The sequence below is a fragment of the Protopterus annectens genome, chromosome 15.part0 (assembly GCF_019279795.1).
Source record: "Protopterus annectens isolate FY-2018-M chromosome 15.part0, PAN1.0, whole genome shotgun sequence".
NCBI lineage: Eukaryota > Metazoa > Chordata > Ceratodontiformes > Protopteridae > Protopterus > Protopterus annectens.
Window position 1 is genome coordinate 377,543,885 of NC_056749.1, and position 27,652 is coordinate 377,571,536.

The 27,652-nt window shown below is 43.9% G+C and overlaps 1 protein-coding gene across 2 annotated transcripts in view; it reads left to right on the forward strand.

Annotated features, from left to right (window-relative positions):
* The window catches only part of LOC122789692 (magnesium transporter NIPA2-like), a 403,659-nt gene that overhangs the window by 306,997 nt on the left and 69,010 nt on the right, over nt 1-27,652 (forward strand). The window lies entirely within an intron of this gene.

Consider the following 27,652-nt stretch of genomic DNA (forward strand, 5'->3'; position numbering starts at 1 on the left):
TTGAGAGACATAGTTAATGCTGTCTGACCCCTTTGGCTGTCAAGAGCTTTCATGAATTGCTTTAGCTCTTGAGCAGCTTTGGATGCTGAGCTTACTGAGAGATGCTGCCCCTTTGCTCTGTTGAGGCTCTCTTCTCCTGGATCTTGATGGCTTCTGTCTGTCTGCAGTGGAGGAGTTATAATTTTTGTGGAGATTCATGCTGTAGTCCAAGAGGAAGCTGTCTTCCATTGAACGGAGTGGTACTCTAATCAACTTCATCAGGCATCCAGGAAGATGTCCTTCTATTCTCATGTTGCAGTATTCATTACAGTAGGGATTTGGCTGCCTGCAGTGCCGTACATCCGGCCAGTATACCAAAGTCTTCAGTAAGGGGTACGTGCACCGTAGCATGCTAGTGCATTAAACAGATGTCTATAAATGTGACGTCTGCACGTACCCAAGTCAGAACTTTCCTGCCGCAGTGATCGTCAGATGTCCGATTGCCAGATAGAGGTGTTTACCATATGTTCGTTATCGTTCGACTGCCCACTTATAGATAAGTTGATTTATTCTTACCTTATTGTTTGCTTTTTACTGTATTCCAGCTTTTCATGATTTCTAGGAAGGGTAAGTGTGCTTGTGAAAGATAGATTCTACACAAGGACACTCACAACCAGTGTGTTTTTTGCTTAGGGGAAGAGCACGATTACAGGAACTGTGGTATTTGCCAATCGTTTGTCCTTAGGACCCTTAGAAGTCATGTAGCTTCCTTGAAAATCTTTTTAGAAAATCAGAGGCTCCGACACCTGGCCTTGGGTATGGAGGGTGCGGGAGGTCCATCAGATGAGCCGCCTAAAAAGAAGGCCAAGAGAGCTAGGCCTGAGACGCTTTCCACACCACAGACATCTGCAGAGTCTCTTGAGGCGAGTGAGAGCCCGCAGATTCCTCGGATCTCAGATTTACCTCCCGAGCCGGGAACCTTATTGGACACCGGTTCGGCAGAAATCTTTGGTACATCCGCTGAGGTTTGTGAGCCATCAGGGCCTGATGGCTAGAGGGAACCATGGCTACCTGTTTCTGATAAGCCTTCCGCTCCCCTTCCTACCACACTGACGTCGGCCATGCGGCCTGGTAAATCTCCAGGCTTTCTCAAGAGAAAACAGAAGCTTAAGCACTCTGCTACTCCTTGTTCTACTAACTGGGAAGTTTTCTCCCAAAATTTGTTCAAGGCCTTTCAGGCTTTTCAACATCCTCAACCTCAAGTCTGTGGCCCATTTTTGGTTAAATCTGAAGAGGACACCTCCTCATCTGATGAATTCCTTTATTATTCATTTTAAGTTGAATCTCCTAAGGATTTTGATACCCAAGAGGAGGATTCCTTGACACCTTATTCCCCTGGCGAAGAATTCTCTTTTGGGGTCACTATCAATTTAATGAGACATTTACAATGGGATGTTTCAAAAATTTCTGACACTAAAAGAAGGTATTTTGAACTGTTGCTAATGGGCCAGCCTTCCCCCTCTGTGGTCCCTCCTGTGCAACCAGCGTTTCTGGATGCCTTCCAGGCAGCCTCCTAGGCTCCTGAGTCTCAACCCCCAGCTTCCAAGAGACCTGATAGGTTTTATAAAGTTCCCCCTCAATCTCAGTTTCTCTTCAGAAACCCTCCAGCAGACCCTGCTGTTGTAGCAGTTTCTGCAGACAAATCATCCAGGCAGCTGCCTTCTACTTCTCTGTTCCTTACAAACAGAGAGAGTAGATTTATGGCTAGGGTAAAAAGATTTATAAATCTTCTACCCTGTCCATAATGGCATTAAATTATCAGACTCACATGGCACAATTTGTACTAGACACTCTAGCCAAGGCCTCTTGTTTGGTGTCTGATCTTACTGACTCCCCTGCCAAGACTCAACTCACGAATCTGCTTTCAACAGTTTCTCAAGTAACCAAACACTCAATCAAGTGTAGGTATGATGCTGTGGAGGCTTCTTCTAAGTCTGCTGCATTTGGTTCAGTCCTTTGTAAGTAGTCATGGCTTAGATTACAGCCTTTACCACTTGATTTTCGTGCTTAGTTGTTAGACACTCCCCTAGATAACTCTGCATTATTCGGGGCTGTTTCTGCTGAGCTTTTTAAATCCTTACAGGAGAAAGGTAAGGAACTCCAGAATTTGAAACATTTTGTTTCACCTGTTCCAGGATACCATAGAAACTGCCCTCAAAAGACTTCTTTTGTTAGGAGGCGGTCTACTCCTCCTACTAATCAGTCTAGGGGAAGGAGTCACTCTAGACAAGCTGCTACCCCTAGGACATCTGCAGCCTCCACTCTTTCCTTTCATATGTAACCTGGTCAAGACAGAGCTCCCCTTTTGTGACTCAGACCAGCTGCCTTGTCACACCCTCTGTCCCTATGCCTCAATCTATCCCTTCCCTCCTGGCAGAAGATCACCACCGACCAGTGAGTGTTATCCATCATCCAGAATGAATATTTCATGGCTTGGTGGGCTCTCCCACCTTTCAAAAGTTTACCACAACCACCAAAAACACAAATTCAACTCCCATCTTAACACCACTTTTAATTCAAGGCACTATTCAGCCATTTCCTCCAGAGCACAGAGGCAGGGGTTTTTACTCCAGAATGTTTCTGGTTCCAAGAAAGGATGGCCCCTGGAGACCAATCTTAGACATGTCCTACCTCAATCTGTTCTCAAGGTAACCACCTTCAAGATGCTTTCTCTACAGACATTACTGCCTCTTATCCCACCTCAGGCTAACATGGTCTCCGTGGACTTGAAAGATGCTTCTGCATATTCCCATTCACCCTTCATGCAGAAAATTCCTATGTTTTTCAATAGGCTCCTCTCATTTTCAATTTTCTGTCTTGCCTTTTGGTCTCTCTACTGCACCCAGGGTCTTTACAAAATGTTTAGTCCCGCTGATAGCTCACTGCAGGCTGTTGGGAGTTGAGATTTATCCATATCTAGATGATCTCCTCGTTCTTCACAAGGACCCTCACACCTTAACACTAGATCTGCTTCTGGTCTCCAGCATCCTGGAAATTTGCTGATTCACTCTAAATTTGCAAAAAATCTCAGCTCACCCCCATCCAGGACATAGCCTTTCTGGGTTGCAGGATACAGGCAGTTCAAATGACTGCCTTCATTCCCCAACAAAAGATGGACAGCTTGCTTCAGTACCTCCTATCCCTGCTTTCCCCTCTTATCCCTTGATAGCCAGACAGTTTCTGAAGCTCCTAGGGCATATGGCTTCTCTGAACCCTATGCTTTCACTGGCCAAACATCACATGAGGAAATGTCAGTGGTGTCTGAAAAATCTCTGGTGCCAACACCTTCAGTACCTAAAGACAAGCATTCCTCTTCTGCCATGTCTAAAAAAGGAGCTCTGCTGGTGGATCTCACAAATTCACCTCAGTCTTTTGAGTCCCATTGCAAATTCCTACTCCAGTACAGCATCTCTACACAGATGCCTCAGACCCAGGTTGGGGAGCTGAGCTGCATCTCCCCTCCAGCCAGCACAAGGCACAGGCCACATGGTCCTCAAACAGACTACAGGATCACATCAACATAAAAGAAAGAGCCTTACTCCTGGCTGTACAGACCTTTCAGCGGCTTCTGCTACCAGGCACACCGAGAGTCATCACAGACAACATGACTGTGCTTTGCTATGTCAACAAGCAGGGGGGGGACAAAATCCTACTCTCTAGCAATCCAGATTTGGAATCTCGCCAGTTCTCTGTTACTTCACCTACTGGTTGTTCATATTCCAACCTCAGAAAATGTATTGGCAGACACTCTAAGCAGAACCATGAGACCTCCTCACGAATGGATGTTACACAGGGAGGTGTTTCTGGACATTGTACACAACTGGGACATTCAAAAGCAGATCTGTTTGCCTCGTCCCAGAACAGACAACTACCCCTCTTCTGTACAAGGCTACCCCATCCACAAGCATGGAAAGTGGATGCCTTCTCTAATTCAGAAAGTCTTACTGAAGATTCAGAAAAACAGACCAAAAATACTACTGGTGACTCCCTTTTGGCCAAGACAGCATTGGTTCCCTCTTTTATTTCAGCTAGCCACGGGCAATCACCACAAATTACCTCAAAAGTTTGATGTACTCACACAAGACAGGGGATCACCCACAGCTTCACAACCTGAACTTGACCCTGTGGTTGATAAACTTATGATCCCTTTTCACCACCAATGCTCAGAGGACATACTCAAAGTCCTGCAGGAGGCCAGGAAACCTAGCACCAGAAAAAATTACATTGCAAGTGGAAACCTTTTTTCCAGGTGGTGTTCTAAGAAAATACAGGACCCTTTGGCAGTCCCAGTGCCTGTGGTCCTTGCTTATTTTTGTGAGCTCCTGCACTCTGGATTATCATACTCTTCTGTAAAAGTACATTTGTGTGCTATTTCTGCTTATCTGCCTATGCTTCCCCCTTTAGCATCCAGGCTAGAGGTTAAATTGTTTTTTAGAGGGGTTCTGCATCTCAGACCTCGTAGGAAACCAGTTCCACCACCTTGGGACCTTAATTTTGTACTTGAAAAATTTACTATGTTCCTCCTTCGTGCTAGCTGTTTCAGTTTCCCTTAAGTTTTGCACTTGGAAAACGATTTTGCTAGTAGCATTGACTTCTGCCAGGAGGGTCTCAGAAATCCAAGCTCTCATAGCCATTCCGCCTTACCTCATTTTCCACAAAGACAGAATCTCTTTGAGGACTAATCCTTCACTCATGCCTAAAGTAGTGAATGAGCTTTCCTATTAACCTGCCTGCTTTCTTTCCACAACCTCGGAATTCCTCAGAAAAGAAACTTCATTTCTTGGGTGTGCACAGGCAGCTCAGATTCTACCTAGATAAAACCAAGTCCATTAGAGAATCAGACCAGCTATTTGTCTCCTTTCACCCCAGAGCTCTAGGCAGAGCAGTCTCTAAACAAACCATTGCCTCATGGATCTCAAAGGCCATCCCCTTTTGCCATAACTTCCATGGCAAGCCTTTAGCCTCGAAAGTAAAGGCTCATTCCACTAGGGCTGCAGCTTCTTCTGCAGCCTTTTTCAAAGGCCTGGACCATGCCTCCATTCTAGAGACAGCTACCTGGTCTTCTGTTCACACCTTCACTAGGCATTACAAACTGGATATAATATCCAGATCCAGAGCTGGCTGGCCAGATCTATTCTGCTGGGTCTCCTTAACTCTTCTCCTGCACCATCCACCCAAGGGAATACCTAATAGCTTTGGTACTCTCCCTACTGTAATGAATATTGCAAAATGAGAATAGAAGGATATAGAATAGTTGTGTAAAATCTTACCATAACCATAGATGTCCTTCTCTTCCATGTTGCAGCATTCAGAACCCTCCTTCCTCCACCCTGTCATTAGTTTTTGGGGTTTTATGGTTATATACTTTGGTAGAGATGTTTACTTGGTGTTGGTTATATTACTATATGTAGAATTTTCTCATAGTCCCAGGTAGAGCCTTTTTGTTTGCCCTATAGGCTCCTTTCTATAGTCTTGTTTAGCTGGAATGCTTTCTATTCATTCATCCTTATCTTCTGCGGCAGTTAGTCCTGACTTGGGTACGTGCAGATGTCACATTTATAGCCAACGTCGGTTTATGGCACTAGTATGCTACTTCACACATACCTCATACTGAAGACTTTGGTATACTGGCCAAATGTACGGCGCTGCAGGTAGCCATATCCCTACTGTAATGAATACTGCAACATGGAAGAGAAGGACATCTATGGTTATGGTAAGATTTTACACAACTATTCTTTCTAGACACTTGTTTGCTGGTCTTGGTTCAGTTGCATAGATAAGGGCGTATCCTGCCCCAGTCTCTGCCTTGCATTCCACTTATGAAAATCCTTACAATTTACTAGTCCTGTACTTCTGGATAAACAGGCTTGCCAGTTTCCTTTGGGCCTTTGACTCAGTTGTGTCAGAGTTCATCAGTGGGTTATTCCCACCCTAGTAGCTCTGCCTTCTCAGAGTGCCATAGTTCTTCCTGTTTGATTGGTATGGTCCCTCTTCTTCGCTGGTCTGTCTTCCTGAAAATCCTTTTGTTGTCCTGGATCTGTACACATGACAGGAACTAGGGAGGGCTTGATAGGTTTCCTCATACCTGGGAGTGGTGTGGTTTTCGTAAGGGGTTCCCCCCAAGGCAGCATTGCTTTCGGGATCAACAGGCTGGTGGTTTGTCTTCCAAACTCTGGACATGAGGAGGGCCCATATTTACCTACCCCTTTTAGGTGTCCACCATGCCACTGGACATTCAGCTGTCTGTCCTTGACTGTCATTTGATATGCTACTTTGTGGGGCTATCTGCCACTGATACTTGCTTGATCTTCCCATGACAGACTTGGCCACTAAAATCTTTTAAATTTCTCCAAATCTTTTGCGTTTCTAATACCATGAGAGGAATAAACCCCATTCCTAAATCAAAGTATGATTAAAGTTCATGAAATTAGTATTGTTTCAATCTTTGATGTTAGCCAGAAGTGTTCTTCACAGCACCTGCAGTGTGCACTGTAATAGCTCCTTCTGCAATTCAGAGTTACATGTATTGGTAACATATCTAAGTATGATTGTAGATGCTTTTCTATATGACCTGTTGCTCCTACTACTATTGGAACTGTTTGGGTATCTTTCTTCCACATTGCTCTCATTTCTGCCTGCAAATCCTGATATTTTATGACTCTCTCTCTCTCTCTCTGTATGCAAGACACTGTAGTCACCAAGTGTAGTGATTTCAATGATCAATGCTTTGTCTGTCTCCTTCTCATGGACCACTATATTTGGTTTTCTTGCATCTATCTTTTGAACTGTTGGGAAAGGGTGATGTCATGTGATGTAGACTTCATCATTTTGTATGATGCTTTGTGGCTCATGTTTCCTGCTACTTCAATATTATGTTTGCACAATCCCCAATGCAACAGTCTTGCCACATTATTATGCCTTTCACTACATAGTGCCATTAGTATATCACAACCAGCAATGAAGTGTGCGACTGTTTTCAATTCTATTTTAAAAAACCTTAACTTGTTTCTCCCACATGTTCAATGGACTTTGTAAAGCAACATGTATGTAGCCCACTATCTCAGACCACCAGTATTGACCTTTCATCTTTTAGTTTGAATCTGCCTCTCCATAACCATTCCAGCATTTCAATCCTTTTCAACATAAGGTTCTTCCAGGAGTTTTCTATACTTGCAGCTATATTTATGCATTTTGTACATTTCTTGCCTTCTCATCTGATCCTTCACCGTATATTCTTTCTTTTGTTTTTGGCACATTGAGTTGCTGCCTGATTTTTATCTACTTTTAGTTTGATTTCCATTCCTGCTTGACACCGAAATGCAGGTCTATTTTATATATTCGAACGCTTAAATGTTTGAATCACTAAAGATCGAACTTTAGTGATTGAACATTTAAATGTTTGAATATTTTAAAAAATTAAAAAAAAAAAATAATCAAAAAAAAAACTAAAGGGTGTAAGCAGGGATGCAAGCCCCCCTGCACCCCCCACACCCCACGCTACTTAAGTATACCAATTTCAAGATCGCGCTACAGTGTAGGAAATGGGAAATTTTCCATTTTCGTTCTGTAGCACACTGAAGTATGATCTCGGCGTTGGTATATTTAAGTAGCGGTGGGTGTATGGGGCTTTCTCCCCCTGCTTACACCCTTTACTTTTTCTTTTTTTTTGTTAATATTTATGTTTAACATATTCGAACATTTTATTGTTCGATCACTAAAGTTCGATCTTTAGTGATTCGAACAATTAAGCATTCAAATATATAAAATAGACCCCAAAATGTTTTTGCTAGACTAAGAAGGGAAGTCATCTTAGATTTATTCTCTTCATGTTTCAGTACTTTCACTCTGTTTGGGTCTTGTGAGGTTAGTATGTATGTATGTAGTCCCACGATTGCAGATCTATACATATAATCAATTTCAAGGAGGCCCATACCTTCTTCAGAATGGGGAATAAATAATCTTGGTATGCTCTGATTTTTATAAATCATTTGGTGAGCATGAAGCATCCTTCTTGTTTTCCTGTCTGATCTGTCTAACATGTTTTGGGGCCAGTCAGTCACTCCAAAACTGTACGTTAGGACAGGAAGAGCACATTGATTTATAACTTGAATTTTGTTCCTAGATGTCAATGCTGCTTTCAGGATTAATTTAAGTCTTCTGAAATGTTCTTTACTGAGTTGTATTTGTATTTGTTCTTGTTTCATTGTTGATCCTTTATCAATTCCCAAAAATTTATACACTCCCTTTTGCTCAAGCTCTTTCATATCACATTCTTGTCCCAAACTGATGTTTTCTTGGTGCTGCAGTTTTCCTGCTTTAAAGGTTGCTTTTGGACATTTATCAAGACCAAATGACATTCTTATATCATCTGAAAAAGTTTTGACTACTTGCAGTTGTGCTTTCAGTTCCACATCTGATGAGCTATACAGATGTTCTTAGTGTTTCACTGTTGCAGTCATCACATTTGGGTTATCTACCTGCAGATAGCCCTCAGCCAGCGTGAATACCAGAGTCTTCGGATTTCTGCGCCGGATGCTGTCTCCTCTTCCATGACGTCAGGTCATCTGGGGTACAAAACATAGAGTTGACACCATTACATCAGCCTTTCTTGCTGTGCGGTGCCCGAAGCAGAAGCAGTTTTTAAGTGCCAGTCGGCCGAATCCTGAAATTTTCGTTTTCGAATTTCAGATCCGAAGTCTTCAAAAAAGATAAGTACCCCATTGGGGATTCTTTTTCTTGCTCCAACCGATGTCAGTAAAAGTTAACAATTGTCTTACCTGTGGAAAGCAAATACCTCGTAGAGATTTTCAGTCGTACTGCATCCCCTGTTTAGGCCTAGACCACGATGTCCTTCGCTGTCGTCCTCACTGTCGGTTTTGTGCCTTGTTCAATCCCTGAACTATTCATCATCGGGCTGTCTTTGCAGCCAGATACTTTCGTACTCTGTCTCAGTACTCCGAAATGGCTTCGGTAAGCCATCCGATTACCGATCTTCCGAAAAAAACGTAAGGATAAAGACAGAGACAGACCGCATAGGTCCAAAACTGCCGACAACACTTCCTTTAAGCTAGTTGCCAGTTCACCAGTACCCAGTGAGGCACTTTTGCAGCCCCTGATGCCCGCTACTTCAGATTCGCAGGCCTCTGCTGAGACCCATTCGGCACCCGGTATGCTTCGAGATGCTTCTTCAACTATGGAACCTGTGGATGTCTCTACCTTGGATAGGTCCGAAACCACTATGCAGGCACCGGCTTCTGAGGGTGTATTCAGGCCTACAGACTTGCATTTTAAACCAACATCATTGTTTCCATCCAGAACTTCCAAATCCCTCTGGGCTAAAACTCGCACTACGCCTAGAAAACCGATGACCAAACCGTGAGCTTAGGCCCATATGCCTCAAAAACAAATGCTTAGAATGGCTGAAGACCGTATTACCTTAATTAGGGGAAACCAGCCTTCTCCCCTCTAAGAGACCTAGAACCGATTTTCTTTCTGATTCTTCTGATCAGAAATCTGATATTTCTGCTCCTTCTGATTACCAGGATTTGCCATTATCTACTTATGAGGATTCTGATGCAAAGGATTCCATTCCCTGTGCTTCCCCTCTAGACGATTTTTCCTTCAGTGAAACCGTGCATCCTCTTAGGGAGCATTTCCGCTGGGAAAGCCAGGATTACTCTGAGTCCAAAAAGAGACTTAGGGAATTCTTACTCCTGCCTCAATACAGGCCTTTAGCTATCCCTCCTGTTCTGGACATTGTAGGTGATGCTTTCTTGGAATCCAGCCTTACCCCAGACAATTTATCTCCAGCTCCTAGAAATCCTGACAGGTACTACAGAGTACCTGACTCTCTCAAGTTCCTTTTCAAGAATCCTTCTGCGGATCCAGAGACCATTTCCCAAGGACCAAAAGCATTAAGGCTACTGCTGTCAAAAATCCTACCCTTTCTGATAGAGATTCTAGAGCCCTAGACAAATGGGGTAAGAAGGTATACACTTCTGCTACTTTGGCCATTAGGGCTTTAAATTGCCAGTTTCATATGTGAAAGTATCAGCAGCATATTATGGGACTACTTAAACAGAAAATGATGTTGATTCCTGAATGTGCTGAACACAAAGAATTGCAAGATTTAATGCATTCTGCAGAACAAGTTGATAAACATACTTTGCAGTGTGGTTTTGACGCTTTAGAAGCATCTTGCAGGGCTGCTGTCACTGGGTCTGTACTTAGAAGGCATGCTTGGCTTAAGGAACAAAACTTGCCAGATCATGTTAAAGCTAAATTACTGGATGCTCCCTTAAACCAAGACCGCCCTTTTGGCAACAAAGCAGAAGTCCTCAAAAGGATGGAGGAAAAAGCTAAATTTATGCAAACTGTTAAAGATTTCCTACAAGTACAGCCTCCCAGATTTAGTAGGCATTGGCCTTCAAAGAACTGGTCCTTTCCAGTGTCTTCCAGGCCTTCTCAGTCCAAACCCAGGAACAGCAGACCACCTAGGTTACAGTCTCAGGCTACACACAGACCTAAGCAGTGGGAGGCTCCCACTTCCAAAGCAGGGAGTAGTAAGCCCACCCCCCTATGGAAAAATGGCAGAATGACTTAACCTTAACCCTTCCAAGCCCTGCTCAACTGCCTGCTCCCGTAGGAGGAAAGCTCGCCCTGCATGCAAAAAACTGGGAACTCATTACGCAGGACAAATGGGTTTTGAACAGCAGGTTCTCTCTCTTCTCAGTATCAGGGCTATTCAACCTGCCCCAGCAGAACAAAGGGGACAAGGTTTTTATTCAAGACTTTTCCTGGTACCCAGAAAAGTCAACTCCTGGCGTGCTATCCTGGACCTCTCTATTCTCAACACCTTTCTGGTAATTCCAAAATTCAAAATGCTAACTCTTCAAAAGCTTCTTCCTATGCTAGCCAAGGATGCCTGGCTGGCAACCTTAGACTTAAAGGAAGCTTACCTGCACATCCCAATAAAGGAATCTAGCAGGAAATACCTATGCTTCAGGGCAGGCTCCATGCACTATCAGTTCTCTGCACTTCCCTTTGGCTTATCTACTCCGCCCAGGATATTCACAAAATGTCTAGCTGCAGCCATTGCATTTTGCAGGCAGAGAAATATTCAAATATACCCATACTTGGGCGATTGTCTGATTCAGGCAGAAAGCCAGGACTTGCTATTACAACATCTGGCATTCATAAAGAAACTTCTAATGTCACTGGGGTACACCATCAACAGAAATAAATCTCACCTAGTACCCTGCCAACAGATTGTATTCCTGGGAGCAAGCTTGAACACAGCTTCCCAGATGGCATTCCACACTCCAGAGAAACAAGTTTATTTGACAACGTACTTCAAGTTATTGGCCACAAAACTCCAGCTATCTGCAAGGAAAATACTGCAAGCCCTGGGGTTCATGGCCTCTTGCATCCTACTAATTCCATATGCAAGACTGCATATGAGGAAACTCCAATGGTATTTAAAAAGCCTATGGTGTCAACATTCTCAGGACCTGGCAACAATGATTTCTATCATCCCTTGTATGAAGACAGAGTTCCTTTGGTGGGCAGAGGCCTGCTACCACAACAAGGGACTCCATTTCACTCTATCCCCTGCCACCCAAACCCTAACAACAGACGCATCAGACTGTGCATGGGGGACTCACATGGCAGGGCAGTGCATTCAGGGCAAATGGAACCTGAAATAGATGCACCTGCATATCAATCAAAAAGAAATGTTAGCTGTACAGAATGCTCTGACAGCCTTCAAAGACAGTATTCTTCCAGGGCAGCTATTGGTAAAGACAGACAACACCACAGTTATGTGATACATAAGCAGGGGGGAACCCACTCGTACCCTCTCTGCAGACTAGCCATGGCTCTGTGGAACACAGCCTTGAGCTACCAAGTACACCTACAAGCTCATTTCCTGCCAGGCAAACTAAATTCACTGACAGACAACTTAAGCAGAAATCTCATTGGCCCACATGAATGGAAACTAGAACCCAAAATATTCAACCTTTTGAGGAACAATTGGGGAACTCCAGAGGTAGACCTGTTTGCCTCCCCTCAAGACTACCATTTGGACAAATTCTGCACAAGAACTCCCCACAGTCAAGCTTGGAAAGTGGATGCCCTGTCCTTTACCTGGGAAAGCCTCTCAGTTTATGCCTTTCCCCCTCTTCCTCTCCTCTTGAAGGTTCTACTAAAGATCAAACAGGACAAGACAAAGACAACACTGACTGCACCAGACTGGCCACACCAGCACTGGTACCCCCTCTTGTGCAGTGTGACACTGCTGCAACCATGGCACCTGCCTCAGACCCCTTCCCTGCTGTCCCAGCAGGTGGGCCAGATTCTGCACCCTCAGCTTCAAACCCTGAACCTTGCAGCCTGGCTAATTCCTTGAGTTCTCTTCCAGCATCCCTCAGTAAGCAAGTGCTGGACGTCATTCTGGAGGCAAAGAGACCTAGTACTAGAAAATCCTATGTTGAAAAGTGGAAAAGGTAATGTTCCTGGAGCCAGGCTCAGGGGATGGGCACAACAGTGCGCAGCTTACCTCTTATTCTACAGTACTTAACAGAAATGCTCCACAAGGGCCTATCCTTCTCGTCAATTAAAATTCATGCCTCTGCCATTTCAGCACATTATAATACTGAGCCACCCCTCTTCTCTCACCCCCTACAGTACTTAACAGAAATGCTCCACAAGGGCCTATCCTTCTCGTCAATTAAAATTCATGCCTCTGCCATTTCAGCACATTATAATACTGAGCCACCCCTCTTCTCTCACCCCCTGCTAAAACAATTCCTTTGAGGGGCCAAGAGTTTAAGACCCCCCTTGGAGAGCTCCCACTCCAGCCTGGGACCTTAACTTTGTATTGGAAAAGCTCACTCGTCCCCCCTTTGAGCCAGCTGCAACAGCAGAGTTGAAATTCCTTTCTTGGAAAACAGCCTTCCTTCTAGCCATCACTTCAGAAAGAAGAGTGTCTGAATTACAGGCCCTCATGGCAATGGAACCCTTCATTATCTTCCATGTGGACAGGGTTTCTCTCAGGACTAATCCTTCTTTTATGCCCAAGGTGGTGTCTAGTGTGGCCCTAAATCAGTCCATTAATTTGCCTACTTTTTTCCCTAATCCACAAAACAAAAGGGAACGAATACTGCACTCTCTGCACATGCACAGACAGCTTAGATTTTATTTGGACAGGACTAAGCCTCTCAGAAAATCTGAACGGCTGCTAGTTGGCTTTGCTGCAGGGGCATAGGGGAAGGCCATTTCGAAGCAAACTATTTCCAGATGGACAGCCCATTGCATTCATTTCTGCTACAAGCACCATGGAAAATCTACCCCACAGGGGATAAGATCACATTCCACTAGGGCAGCATCTACCTCTGCGGCTTTTCTCAGAGGAGTCCCTACCAGGGACATCCTAGAAGCTGCTACCTGGAGCTCTGTACATACCTTAACCAAGCATTACCACATGCCTATCTTTTCTAAATCCAGAGCTGGATTTGCCACTTCAGTCTTGCAGGGCTTAATTAGCTGGCCCTAATGCACTTTAGCTTCCTCCTCCCTTCCTTAGCTTTGGGAATCAACCCAAATGTGATGACTGCAACAGTGAAACATGAAGAACATAGTACAGTTGTGTACACTTACCATAAATGTAGATGTTCGAGTGTATTCACTGTTGCAGTCCTGTTTACCCTCCCTCCAGCCCCCTGACTTCTCTTGACTCTTCCTTGCCTTCTTGATTGGTATATTTATTTTTTCTGGTGTATTTGCTTTTTGTTGGGGCAGTACCATACCATATAATTGCTTCCTATTGTGGGGGTACCTGACATCTGGGGCAAGAAAAACTGATGTAATGGCCTCGGCTGCATGTTTTATACCCCTGACGACCTGACGTAATGGAAGAGGAGACAGCATCTGATGCAGAAATCAGAAGACTCTGGTATTCAGGCCAGCTGAGGGCTGCCTGCAGACAGATAACCCAAATGTGATGGCTGCAACAGTATGACTGCAACAGTGAATACACTCGAACATCTACATTTATGGTAAGTGTACACAGCTGTAATTTTTAAATCATCAACAAAGAGAAGATGAGAGGTCTTTACACTTTGTTTTCTAGGAGCCAAATTATAGCCATGGCCTAATCTGGTAAGTACACAGCATAATGGGTTAAGGGCATGATGGAATAGCAGCAGTGAGTGGGAGTCACTCTGGAATATCCCCCTTTGAATTTTTATCCCAGGAATAATAATTTGTCCTTTATCACAGCTTAATTGCAAAGTGGTCTGCAACTGTTTCATGGTCACTGTAATGTAGTTGATCAGTGCGGGGAGTATCTTGTACATTTTAAGCACTCTTTTATCCTTGCATGTAGGATACTATCAAATGCTTTTTGTAGTCAATCCATGCCATACTTGGATTCTTCCCCATTTTACAGTTCTCCATTATGACTTTATTTAGCAACAAATGATCCTTTGCTGCATATGACTTTCTTTTATTACCCTTTTGTTCCATTGCCTGATTGAATTTTCTTCTAAATGACTGTATACTCTGTCGGCATCAATTCCATTGAATAGTTTATATGTTGTCGGAAGGCAAGTTGTTGGTCTATAATTTTTAGGATAACTTGCAGGTTCACTGTTAAGTAGGAGCATTGTTTTTCCTAAGTTGTTAACCAGGTTGGTGCTTACTCATGGCTAAATCATTGTGCAAAGATGTTAACACTTTTAGCCAGAAGTTAGGTACTGCATCTGGGCCTGGGGTTTTCCATTTGGAGGCTTTTCTTAACTATATCTCAATCTCTCTGGCCATTACTTCATTCCATTTCATATCCTGTACCCTTTAACTTTTTATTCTTCTTTTACTTTTTCTCTTCATTTAGCATCTTTATGTTCCACAAGATCTTCATAGTATTTCTCCAAAATGTATCTATTTCTTCTTTTTTGGGTTGTCTTTCAATTTTTTTTGCCTTGTTTCCCAGTTTTCTGTAGAACCTTTTTGGGATCATGAATAAATTGCGTATTTTTTACCTTTCCTTCATATTTATCTGTGTATCTTCTACATTTTTCTGCCTGTGCTGAGATTTTGTTTATTATTTGCAATACTGCAAGACAGATCTTGATCCATTATAATACTCATTGCTTTTATCACGTCTATCTTTCTGAGTATTTTTTGTTGATCTGTTCCTTCTTCTATACTCTTCTAACAGTGACACATCTTGTCTTAATTGCTTTATAGTTTTCTCTATTCAATACTTCCATGATGGTATTCAATTTCTCCCCTTCCTTTCTCCTACTACCCTGTGCTCTTGTGGTAGAATGTTATGTTATTAATTTAGCTGCACAGTAATATATCCTGTTTACTTCTGTTATATCACATGGATCTCTATGCACAGTCCTAAGTACTATGTTCATTTGTTTTATCAAACTTCTGTTTGGGTTTTATTGACCTTCTGCAATCTGTTCCTTTTATTGATCTTAATATGTCTATCTATCTGTATTACATCAAGCAACTCTTCTCTTAGCTCATTTTCTTCTAAACTGAGGACACATTTTTTGTTCTCCATTTCCTGCGGACATTCTATAGAAAGTTCTGTAGCATTTTCCTGTGGCACATTCTCTTCAGTTTCATCCTGTGTCATCTATTGCTCTGTAATATGGGAACTCACTGGCCTATCACTCCTCAACAATGACTGTGTCAGAGTTGCCACAGTTTCTTGTTCCTTCCCTTGCTGTCCAACTTCAAGTGAACACTTATATTGGTTTCCTGTGGAATGCTCCAAAATATCTTCATATGGCAACTGACCAGTTGCTTCCTGTCCTGTTCCACTGATGTTCTTCGTCTCACATTGCTGCAGTCATAACCTGTGGGTAGTCCGCTGTCCTCGGTCGGCCCGAATACCAAAGTGTTAGGCTGTCGTCGGTCATGGTCGCTCAGATCTGACGTCAGTACGCAGTGGTACTAAAGCGCATGACCGACGCCATATCCTCAGTCTTTCTTGCCGCATGGTCCGAAGCAGAAGCAGCGTTTGCAAGTGCTGTTCGGCGTCCTGAAATTTTCGTATTCTGAGTTTCAGACCGAAGACCAAGTTGGGCTAAGTACCCCGTTGGGGAATATTTTTGTCTTTTCTTGCCTCAGTTAAATCCGGATGTCAGAAAAAGTTAATAATTGTATTTCTTGTGGGAAACAGATACCTCATAGGGACTACCATTCTCTCTGTATTCCTTGCTTGGGGCCTGAGCACGACATAGTCGGGTGTCGCTTTTGCGCTAGATTTAATAAGCGCACCATTAAACGTAGGTTAGATTGTGCTAGACTTGTTTTCGGTAAGCGGTGTAACTACAACATGCCGTCGGATCCTCCGACGCCCGCTACCGCTAAGAAGCGAAAAGATAAATCGTTAAAGTCTAAGCAGGATGAGTCGTCCGTTGCTGACGCCGGTTCTATGGAAACTACGGTTGAATCTGTGGATCCAGCCGAGGTTTCAGCTGAGTTACAGGGGGAGCCTTTAATCTTACAGGAATTGGCCTCTCAGGAGTTAGGTCAGGCCAAGGGGGCCTCTCAAGTTTCTGTAGTTCCTTCTTTACATAAGGTTGTTAGGCCTTCTACTTCTGTCACTAAAGCCCCTTCTAAAGCTAGACCTGGTCTTTCTGGCACAGACGTCAGCCCTAGTTCTTCAGGCTCTGTTCCTAAAAAACATATGCTGAAAATGGCAGAGGATTTGATTACTTTAATCAGAGGTTCTATGCCCCCTCCAGATAAGAGGCCTAGGGTGGAGACAGAGGTGGAGGGTTTGGAGCATTCCTCAGATTACTCTGAGTCTTCAGCTGAGGACATTCAGGATTTTCCTCCCTATTCTGATTCGGATGTAGAGGATTCCTGTCCTTCTGCTTCTCCTCCAGAGGATTTTTCCTTTTCTGAAGCCCTGCATTCCATGAGGGAGCATTTTAAGTGGGAAGGTCAGGATTTTTCAGATTCTCGTAAGAGGCTTAGGGAATTTTTGTTTTTACCACAACATAGGCCCTTGGCTATTCCCCCTGTTTTGGATGTTGTTCAGGATGTTTTTCTGAAGCTTCCCTTAATCCTGATTCTTTACCCCCTGCCCCTGTCAAGCCAGACAGGTATTACAGAGTTCCAGAGGCTCATAAATATTTGTATAAGAGTCCTAGAGCTGACCCGGAAACTATTAGTCAGGGACCTAAGGGTGTCAGGGCTTCTGTAGTTAAGAATCCAGTTCCTCTGGATAAAGATTCTAGAGCTTTGGATAGGTGGGGTAAAAAAGTGTATACCTCCTCCACGCTAGCTATGAGGGCTTTAAATTGCCAGTTTCATATGCTGAAGTACCAGAATTTTCTGTTAAGTCAGTTGAAATCTAAGGTAGATGCTTTAGCTGAGGGTATAGAGTGTAAGGAATTGCAGGACTTAGTTCATGCCTCTGATCAGGTAGGTAAGCATTCCTTGCAGTGTGGCTTTGATGCTCTTCAGGCTTCTTCCAGGGTGGCTGCCACTGGTTCAGTTATTCGTAGGCACGCCTGGCTTAAGGATCAGAATTTGTCAGAGCATGTTAAAGCTCGAATTTTGGATGCTCCCCTTCAATCTGAAGTTCTTTTTGGTTCTCCTGTGGAGTCAGTTTTGAAGAAAATGGAAGACAAAGCTAAGTCCATGCAGACGGTTAAGGAATTTTTACAAGTGCAGCCCCCTAAGTTTAGCAGAAATTGGCCTGCAAAAGGATGGGCTTATCCTTCTTCTGATTTTCAGTCTAAGGGCAGATCTAGACGTGGTAGGGGCAGAGCTCATGCTCAGGGTTCTTTCAGACCTAGGACGTGGAGTTCTCCTGCACAATCTTCTGGTGAGGGCAGGGGTCAGCCTTTCAGAAACAGACCCAATGACCTGTATCTCCAGCTGCCAGATTCCTCCTGTCTGGCAGCTCCTCTAGGAGGAAAGTTGGCACTTTTCAAGCAAAATTGGCTTTTGGTCACCCAGGACAAATGGGTGTTGGACATTATAAATCAAGGCTACAAGTTTTATTTTCACACCTTGCCTCCTTTCAAAGGCATGCCGGACGTACCCCCTCAGCAAAGGCTGGAGGCTCACAAGCAGGTTTCTTTACTTTTACAAATGGGGGCTATCCAGGTGGTACCTCCGTCAGAAGTAGGCCTAGGATTTTATTCTCGCCTGTTTCTTGTGCCAAAGAAAGGAAACACTTGGAGGCCAATTCTGGATTTGTCCATTCTCAATACATACCTAGACATTCCAAAGCTCAAGATGTTAACTTTGCAGCAACGTCTGCCTCTGCTAGGCAAGGATCACTGGATGGTAACTCTGGATCTCAAAGAGGCTTATCTTCACATTCCTATCAGGCCCAGCTGCAGGAGGTTCCTGCGTTTTCGGGCGGGTACTTTTCATTATCTGTTCTCTGCATTGCCCTTTGGCTTATCTACTGTGCCCAGGGTGTTCACAAAGGTCCTGGCTCCTGTGATAGCCTTCTTAAGACTAAGAGGAATACAAATTTATCCTTATCTGGACGATTGCCTGATTCTTGCTCAAGACAAAGTCAAGTTGCTTCAGCATCTACAGTATGTAATGGCAGTTTTAAGGTGCCTAGGGTATTCTGTGAACGAAACAAAGTCCAGTCTAGTACCCTCTCAGGACATGTGCTTTCTGGGTGTGAGACTGAATACAGCCTCTCAGATGGCTTTTTTGACCCCGGACAAACAAAGAAATCTTCCCCTATACTTCCAGCAATTATCCCTACTGTCCAGGCTGACTGCAAGGACAGTCCTTCAAGCCTTGGGGTTCATGGCATCTTGTATTCTGGTACTTCCCAATGCCAAACTACATATGAGGAAGCTACAATGGTATCTCAAAAGTGTATGGACTCAACACTGCCACGATTTGGACACTGTCATTCAGATAATACCTTGCATCCAAAAGGAATTTTTGTGGTGGGCTCAGGAATGTCACCTAAACAAGGGACTCTCTGTGACCCGACCAGAGGCGAGTCAGATCTTAACAACAGATGCCTCAGACATGGCTTGGGGAGCACACTTCAGTGGGAAATGGATTCAAGACACGTGGCCTCCCAGACTACAGCATTTGCATATCAACATGAAGGAGATGTTAGCAGTCCAATTTGCACTGATGGCTTTCAAGGATCTACTTCAACCGGGACAGGTGTTGATTCAAACAGACAACACAACAGTCATGTGGTACATCAACAAGCAGGGGGGAACCCATTCATACCATCTTTGCAGACAAGCTATGATTTTGTGGGAGACTGCTCTGAGTTTGCACGTCACTCTTCAAGCAAGGTTTCTGCCAGGAGCACAGAACTCCTTAGCAGATGTTTTGAGCAGACAGATGGTGGATCCCCACGAGTGGAAATTGGATCCTCATGTATTTCAACAGTTGACAGTGGCTTGGGGAACTCCAGACATAGATCTGTTCTCTTCTCCACTAAATTTCCAACTGCCAAAATTTTGCACAAAGATGTTTCACCCAAAAGCTTGGAAAGTGGATGCTCTATCTTTCAGTTGGAACAACCTTCACATCTATGCTTTTCCTCCTCTGCCTCTCCTTCCCAAGGTGCTCTTGAAGGTCAGACAGGACAAGCCTTGCATGATTCTAATAGCTCCAGATTGGCCACGTCAGCACTGGTATCCTCTGCTGAGGAGTTTAGTACAGGAGCCTCCTTGGCCTTTGCCACCAATTCCACACCTTTTATCCCAGGCAAGCAATCATTTCCCCAATGTCAAGATACAGTCCCTGCATCTGACAGCCTGGCATATTCTGTTTTAGACCCTGGGGGGTCGCAGCTTCCTCAACAAGTTTTGAATGTCATATTGGAAGCCAGACAACCTAGTACTAGGAAAGTTTATGCTGATAAATGGAGGAGATTTTTTCTTTGGAGCACAGCAAAGAGCTTTGATGTTTCAGTGCCTAATTTGAGTGTTACACTACAGTACCTTACAGAATTATTAGACAAGGGTTTGTCTTTCTCCTCCGTGAAAGTTCATGCTGCAGCCATTTCTGCTCACTATGATTGTGACCCACCATTATTTTCTCACCCTTTGTTTAAGCAATTTCTTAGAGGGGCAAAGAACATAAGACCCCCAATGGGCTCCTACTCCTTCCTGGGATCTCAATTTTGTGTTGGAAAAGCTTACTTTACCTCCTTTTGAACCTGCAGCTACATCTGAGTTGAAGTTTTTGTCTTGGAAGACTGCTTTTTTGTTGGCCATTACATCTGCTAGGAGGGTATCTGAATTACAGGCTCTAATGGCAGTTGAACCCTTCCTGATATTCCATAAGGATAGGGTATCCCTGCGTACTAACCCTACTTTTATGCCTAAAGTTGTTTCTAATGTGGCCTTAAACCAATCCATTCATTTGCCTACTTTTTATGCTGATCCCCAAAATAAAGGGGAAAAAATTTTGCATTCTTTGGATATTCACAGGCAGTTACGCTATTATTTGAGCAGAACTAAAGGGTTCAGGCAGACTCAACAGTTATTCATTTCTTTTGCTTTGAGTTCACAAGGAAAAGCTGTTTCAAAGCAAACTATTTCTAAGTGGATTGGCCATTGTATTGCTTTTTGTTATTCTCATCATGGAAAGGATGTTCCGGCTGGGATCAGACCTCATTCCACTAGGGCTACTGTCACTTCTACTGCCTTTTTAAGGGGAGTAGCTACTAAGGATATTTTGGAGGCAGCTACTTGGAGTTCAGTGCACACTTTTACTAAACATTACCATCTCCCTCTTTATTCCAAGTCTAGGGCTGGGTTTGCCACTGCAGTTTTACAGGGCATGTTAGCGGCTCCTAATGCTTTTTAATTTTGCCAACCTCCCTTACCTTTGCTTTGGGATTCTACCCACAGGTTATGACTGCAGCAATGTGAGACGAAGAACATAGTACAGTTTTGTACCTACCATAAATGTAGATGTTCGAGGATCCACATTGCTGCAGTCCAATTTTCCCTCCCTCCTTCCCCCCTCTGTAGTTTGGGGTTGCTGTGTTGCTTTTGGGGTAATTATTTTTCTATATTGGTGGTTGGGTATTTTCTATTTTTGGCTATGGCCTTTTCTTTTTAGGCCATCTGACATCTGGGGCAAGAAAGACTGAGGATATGGCGTCGGTCATGCGCTTTAGTACCACTGCGTACTGACGTCAGACCTGAGCGACCATGACCGACGCCAGCCTAACACTTTGGTATTCGGGCCGACCGAGGACAGCGGACTACCCACAGGTTATGACTGCAGCAATGTGGATCCTCGAACATCTACATTTATGGTAGGTACAAAACTGTACTTTTTCTCCTTAATTTGGATGTCTATTGCTCTATCCTGCTGTGGTGCTTTCTGAATTAGGTTTTCTACACTGAATCCTTTACTTTGCAGATATTCCATGACCTCATTTTGTATTTTCTTAACTTCTCCATTACTAATCTTCTTTTCCTCTTTGTCTTCTTATTTTTTGTGTTGTAAAGTTTTCCATGTCTGGATTCCTTTGCCTGTATTTCTCTTCAAATATCTTTGGTGCTGCTCTTTTTATATTGATTAGTTTTGCTTTCTCCTTTGCATAAATATTACACCATATTAAATGTATTTTTTTTTACTAGTCCTGTACTACTGGATAAACAGGCTTGCCAGTTTCCTTTGGGCCATTGACTCAGTGGTGTCAAAGTTCTTCACTGGGTTATTCCCTCCCTAGTAGAGCTGCCTTCTCAGTGTATCGTAGTTCTCCCAACCTGATTGGTATGGTTCCTCTTCTTCCCTGGCCTGTGTCCCTGAAGGTCTTTTTGTTGTCCCAGTTCCTTACAGGTTACAGGAACCAGAGGGACTTGATAAGTTTCCTCACACCTGGCAGTGGTGTGTTCTCAGGAGGTTCCCCCCAAGGCAGCATTGCTTTTGGGCTCAGCAGACTGGTTTGTTATCCCACCTCTGGAAGTGAGGAGGGCCTGTATTTACCTTACCGTTTTAGGTGTCCTCCATGCCACTGGACATTCAGCTGTCTGTCCTTGACTGTCATTTGACATGCTACTCTGTGGGACTATCTGCTACTGATGCTTGCATGGTCTTCCCTTGACAGACTTTGCCACTAAAATCCTTTGTGGCTGTGTTGCTGTCCTCCCAAGGTATCTCTTCTGAATGTGGCCACAGATTCATGTTTTTCTGTTTAGATAGTTTTCTTGCTCATCCTTCCACCATGGGTGTTTTACTGGCTGGGATTCAGACCAGTGATATAGGACCCATCAAGGAGGGTCCTTAGTGTTAAATGCAACAGATATATCATGTAAGTTGATCTGCACAAAGGGCTGTCTATAATGGGGTTAGCTGCATCTTTTATCCGTTTAGCTTGGTGGTGGGCAGTTCCTCCAAGCCATGACTGTTGGATTTCCCTATACATTGGATAAATACATACTGTAAGTGGAAATGCTAAGTCTTCATTACTGTCCTTGATTTGGAAGAGAGACAAGACTGGTTGGAAAATGGGAGGAGGACATTTCTGTAATCAATACATTATGTTATTGAGTGCATTGCCATTGGTGCAGATTCTAACTATTGAATCTTACAGGAAAAAGAACACAATGCCAAATGCTGACTGGCCAGAGGATAAAAGTAACCATGGGACTGTACCCAGCAAGGAGGTCCTCTTCATAGATCAGCTGGCAATAATAAGAATGTGTCTTCATTTTCCATATGTTTGCTACCCGAGATACATGATTTGTCTGTGGAAGTTACAGCTGGGAAATTTGTACTTGATGTGTTAGAAGACAGATATCTTTGGAAATTACAGACTTTTTCTTGTACTCCTTGAGCTAAGACTCCGGTATGCTTAAAAGCATATCCAATGCCTGTTCAACTGAGCAGGACTGGACTCTGGCTAAGTAAAACAAATATGCATATCCCAATGTGGCAGAGGACTCTTTTCCTTGAACACTTACTGCTTACTCTGTCCAAGGTTTTAGACTAAACAGGGTTTATAAGGTGTTAAAGTGACAAGGTGCTGTGACCTCTAAACTCTGTATTGGTCTTTCTGATATGGCATGGGAACTGGCTGTGGATTGCTTAAGTGTGACCTCACACTGCTCACCTTAGGCCTTATATAGGATATCAGGCTTCTTAGGTAATGAGGGACCAGTAGCCAGGTGCTTCTTGGCCACAGAAATGACATATTTCTTTGGAGGATGATCAGAGATGTCTCTTCCTTCTCCATGTACTCACTGAAACATTTTGGTGGGGGAGAAGTGGGAGACAGGGGCTATTCTTAATAAACCTTATAAACCTAAAAGCATTTCCAGAGGGAAGGGTCATTCAAAGTTATAGGAAGAATAGATTTTATTGATGTTCTTCGTAGTCAGTGTTGCAGCACTGTGTCCAGCCCAAAAACCGGAGGCTTTCACTATCCCCCAGACAGCAGATACACTTGCTGTCTGATGTCAGGAAGTTGGTGGTATAAAGGGTCATTGGCTAGCATCATCATCATCTGTTCTTTCTTGCAGTGTCATTCCAATGCACAACACCATGTATGTGAGCATCATCAGTCACCTTGAAGCCAGAGGATTCATCCAAGTACACTGTTGGGGAATCTCTATTTTTATCTCTAATGTTATTTAGCATGTTATTTAGTAGTTTAATGTTCAATGATCTGTAAGATAAATAAGTGTCTGTCATGTGGGAAACAAATCACTGACAAAGACTTCCACTTTTATTGTCTGCTCTGTTTAGGGCCTAAGCATGATGTGCCTAGCTGCCCATTTTGTGCTAAGTTTAATGATGATAACAAGTAGGGCCAAATCTCTGTCAGTGCCTAGAGTCAAGTGGTATTCAGCCTTCAGACACCATGCCATCAGCCAGCTCCCAGGCTGTCATCCTGAAGAAGCATAAGGAAGAAGGAGAAGGATGCATGGGAGACTGACATCTCTGTATGCTACTCCCCAGTCCATCTCAAAATTAACACAGATGAGGTGGCTTTGTAGCCCCCTGGTCTGATGGCTGTTAGGCCCTTGTCGTATGACACATCCTCTCCAGTGACTGCCATGGCTTTTGCCTAGTCAGAGTCCTCAAAGGCCGATATTAGATCAGTATTGGTTGGATCTGAAGCCTCTTCATAAGCTATGGGTTCCAGTTCTAGGGCTCTTTTGACTCGATGAGGGTGGTATTCCCTTAGTTATTGTTCGGGAGGAAATCCCTGAAAAAATTTTGAGGTCGCTGCAACCCGTCCAAGACCTGAAGCCTTGCCTTCTTTCCCTCCCACAGCCAAAACACCTAAACCAGAAGGGCAGGGAGGTTTGCCACAGCTGTCACTGTCTGGATTCCCTGCCACTACAGTCCAAGTCTCTCCACAGGCTGGTGCAATACTTCATGGTTTTCATGAAGTCTAGGCAGCCCACCATGGAAAGGAAGCCTGCGCCAGGAATCTCCCTTGGGTAAAGAAAAAGAGATATCTCCCGTCAGGGAGACTTTTCAGAGTCTTTCTAAGGATGAATGTGTGTATGTGGAGTGTCTACTCTACCCTCTCAGCAATTTTTGGATACTACTCAGAAGACAACTTGTTCTCTGCCTCACCAACTGAGGACTTATCTTTTAGAGATATCCTCTGTGGATTGTAGGAATCTTTTAACTAGGAATATAGGGAGTTTTCCCAGTCTCAACCAATTATATAAGGCTCCTGACCTTGCCCGAACCTAGACCCCTGGTTATACTTAAAGTCCATGAAGTCTTGGATGATGTGTATTTTGGCATGTCACTGCAGCCTGATTCCCTTTCCCCCTGCCCCCAGGAAGCATGATCACTTATGTAGGGTGCTTGATTCCTACAAGTACTATAACAATCTGGTGGCGGACCCAGCTGTGGTGTCTCGGGAGTCCACCAATTGATCAGCTGGTCCTAGTTCCAAGAACCCTTTTGTAAATTATATGGGAAAGAATTATCATGGATCTAATAAACAGTGATAGAGGAAACGTACAGATGCTGGAAACTACCCAGTCTGGTTTTGTCAAAGACAGGTCATGCCTACTTAATGTGGTAGACTTCTTCAAGAAGGTTACTAAAGCTGTGGACAGGAGTAAAACAATGCACACTGCCTACCTTGACTTGTCCAAGGCATTCAACATAATACCTCACTTGGGCATTATAGATATACTTACAAAATTAGGCATAAACCCATATATCACCCAATGTATAGCCAGTTGGATCACCGATAGTACACAAGAAGTTAGGATAGGGGACTCCATCTCTCCAAAGAGGCCAGTCACTAGCAGTGTCCCACAGGGATAAGTGCTGGTGCCTTTCCTTTTTGGCATCCTGTTCTCTGAAGTCAGGGCAAACATCAAGGGCCTTTGGCTGGCCAAGTTTGCAAATGACTGTAAACATGGCATGGTCAGTGACTCCCCTGAAGGCACATACCCTTCAAGAGGGTCTGATACAGGCAGGCAACCAGTGCCAGAGATATGGACTAAAACTCCATGCAGAAAAATGCAAAATTGTACCCTTTGGAAAGATGGTCACCCTTGGAAATTGCCATATTGATAATAGACCCCTAAAAGTAGACCCATTGGTAAAAAGTCTGGGGACACATGTTGACAGTAACTTGACCTTTGACCACCATGTGTCTTTGGTGAGAAAATCATTCTGTGCTGCAGAACTTAAAAATAAGTGCATGGCATCCAGGTCCTAGGAGGTCATTGCCCCACTATACTCATCTCTCATCAGACCAGTCATCGCCTACATCCCACCCTTCATCATGTGCCTGACCAGGCAGTTGCAACAGCTTGAGAGACTGCAGAGGTTCCTCACAAAAAGAGGACAGGGAGTAAACAACAAGACCTATACAAACCGTCTTAAAGTACTGTCCCTGTGTTAGGTCTCCTACAGACTGCTGCAAGGCAGTCTATGCCTAGCCTTCAAGACATCCTGTGATCCCACACTGATGGATATGTTGCACATCTGCAAAATAAATAACATCAGAAATGCCCATTTTAAGGACCTCAACCTCATCTGCAACATAAACGGGATATGTTGGAGGGACAGGTATGTGTCTGAACGATTACCCAATGTTCTTCGTGTTTCACTGTTGCAGTCATCACACTTGGGTTATCTGTCTGCAGGTAGCCCTCAGTCGGCTCGAATACCAGAGTCTCGGGATTTCTGCATCGGATGCTGTCACCTTTTCCATGACGTCAGGTCGTCAGGGGTATAAAACATGCAACCGACGTCATTACATCAGTCTTTCTTGCCGAGAAGGAGCCTGACGCAGAAGCAGTTTGCAAGTGGCGGTCAGCCGCTACCTGAAATTGTCATTTTTTCGAGCTTCAGACCTGAAGTCTTCTAAAGCTAAGTACCCCATTGGAGATTCTTTTTTCTTGCTCTAACCGATGTCAGAAAAAAATAACAATTGTCTTGCTTGTGGAAAGCAAATACCTCACAGAGATTTTCATTCTTACTGCATCACCTGTTTAGGCTCAGACCACGACGTCCCTAGCTGTTGGTTTTGTGCCTTGTTTAACGCCCGAACCATTCGTCATTGGGCTATTTCTGTAGCTAAATTCTTTCGATCTCATTCTCCGTATTCCAAAATGGCTTTGGTAAGCCATCCGACTACCAATCTTCCAAAAAAGCACATTGACAGACCGCATAGGTCAAAATCTGCCGACGATGCTTCCGTTAAGCTTGTTGCCAGTCCGCCGGTACTCAGTGAGGCACCTTTGCAGCCCCTGATGCCCGCTTCTACAGATTCACAGGCCTCAGCTGAGACCCATTTGGAGTCTGGTATGCTGCGAGATGCTTCTTCGACTATGGAACCTGTGGATGTCTCTACCTTGGATGAGTCTGGAGCCGCTGTGCAGGCACTGGCTTCTGAGGGTGTATTCCGACCAACCAATATTCATATTAAGCCGACTTCATTTCCTACTAAAACTACCGAGTTTCTCAGGCCCAGAGTTCACACTACTCCTAGAAAATCGACGTCCGAAGTGCATGCTCATTCTCCCATGCCACAAAAACAAATGCTTAGAATGGCTGAAGACCTTATTACTCTAATTAGGGGAAGCCAGCCTTCCCCTGCCAAAAGACAAATAATTGAATTTCCTTCTGATTCTACAGACCAGGAGTGTGATGACTCTGACCCTTCTGATTACCAGGACATACCCTTATCTACCTATGAGGATTCAGATGCAAAGGAATCCATTCCCTCTGCCTCCCCTACAAAGGATTTCTCTCTTGGTGAAACCTTGCATACCTTAAGAGAGCATTTCTGCTGGGAATGCCAGGACTATCCTCAGTCCAAAAAGAGACTCTGGGAATTTTTAAATTTGCCTCAGCACAGGCCTCTAGCTATACCCCCTGTCCTGGATATTGTAGACGATGTCTTCTTGGAGTCCAGTCTTACTCCTGACACCTTACCACCAGCTAATAGAAAACCTGACAGGTACTGCAGAGTAACACACAAGACCAGCTTAGAACTGAACCAACAAGATCTAGGAAAAAAGCACCTGGAGAACAGCAACCAATCCATGTTCTATTATGAAACTAACTATGAACTCAAATGGCAACTTAGGCTGGATGCCCAAAACTATCCAGGAATTAATGACAGTGTTAGCAT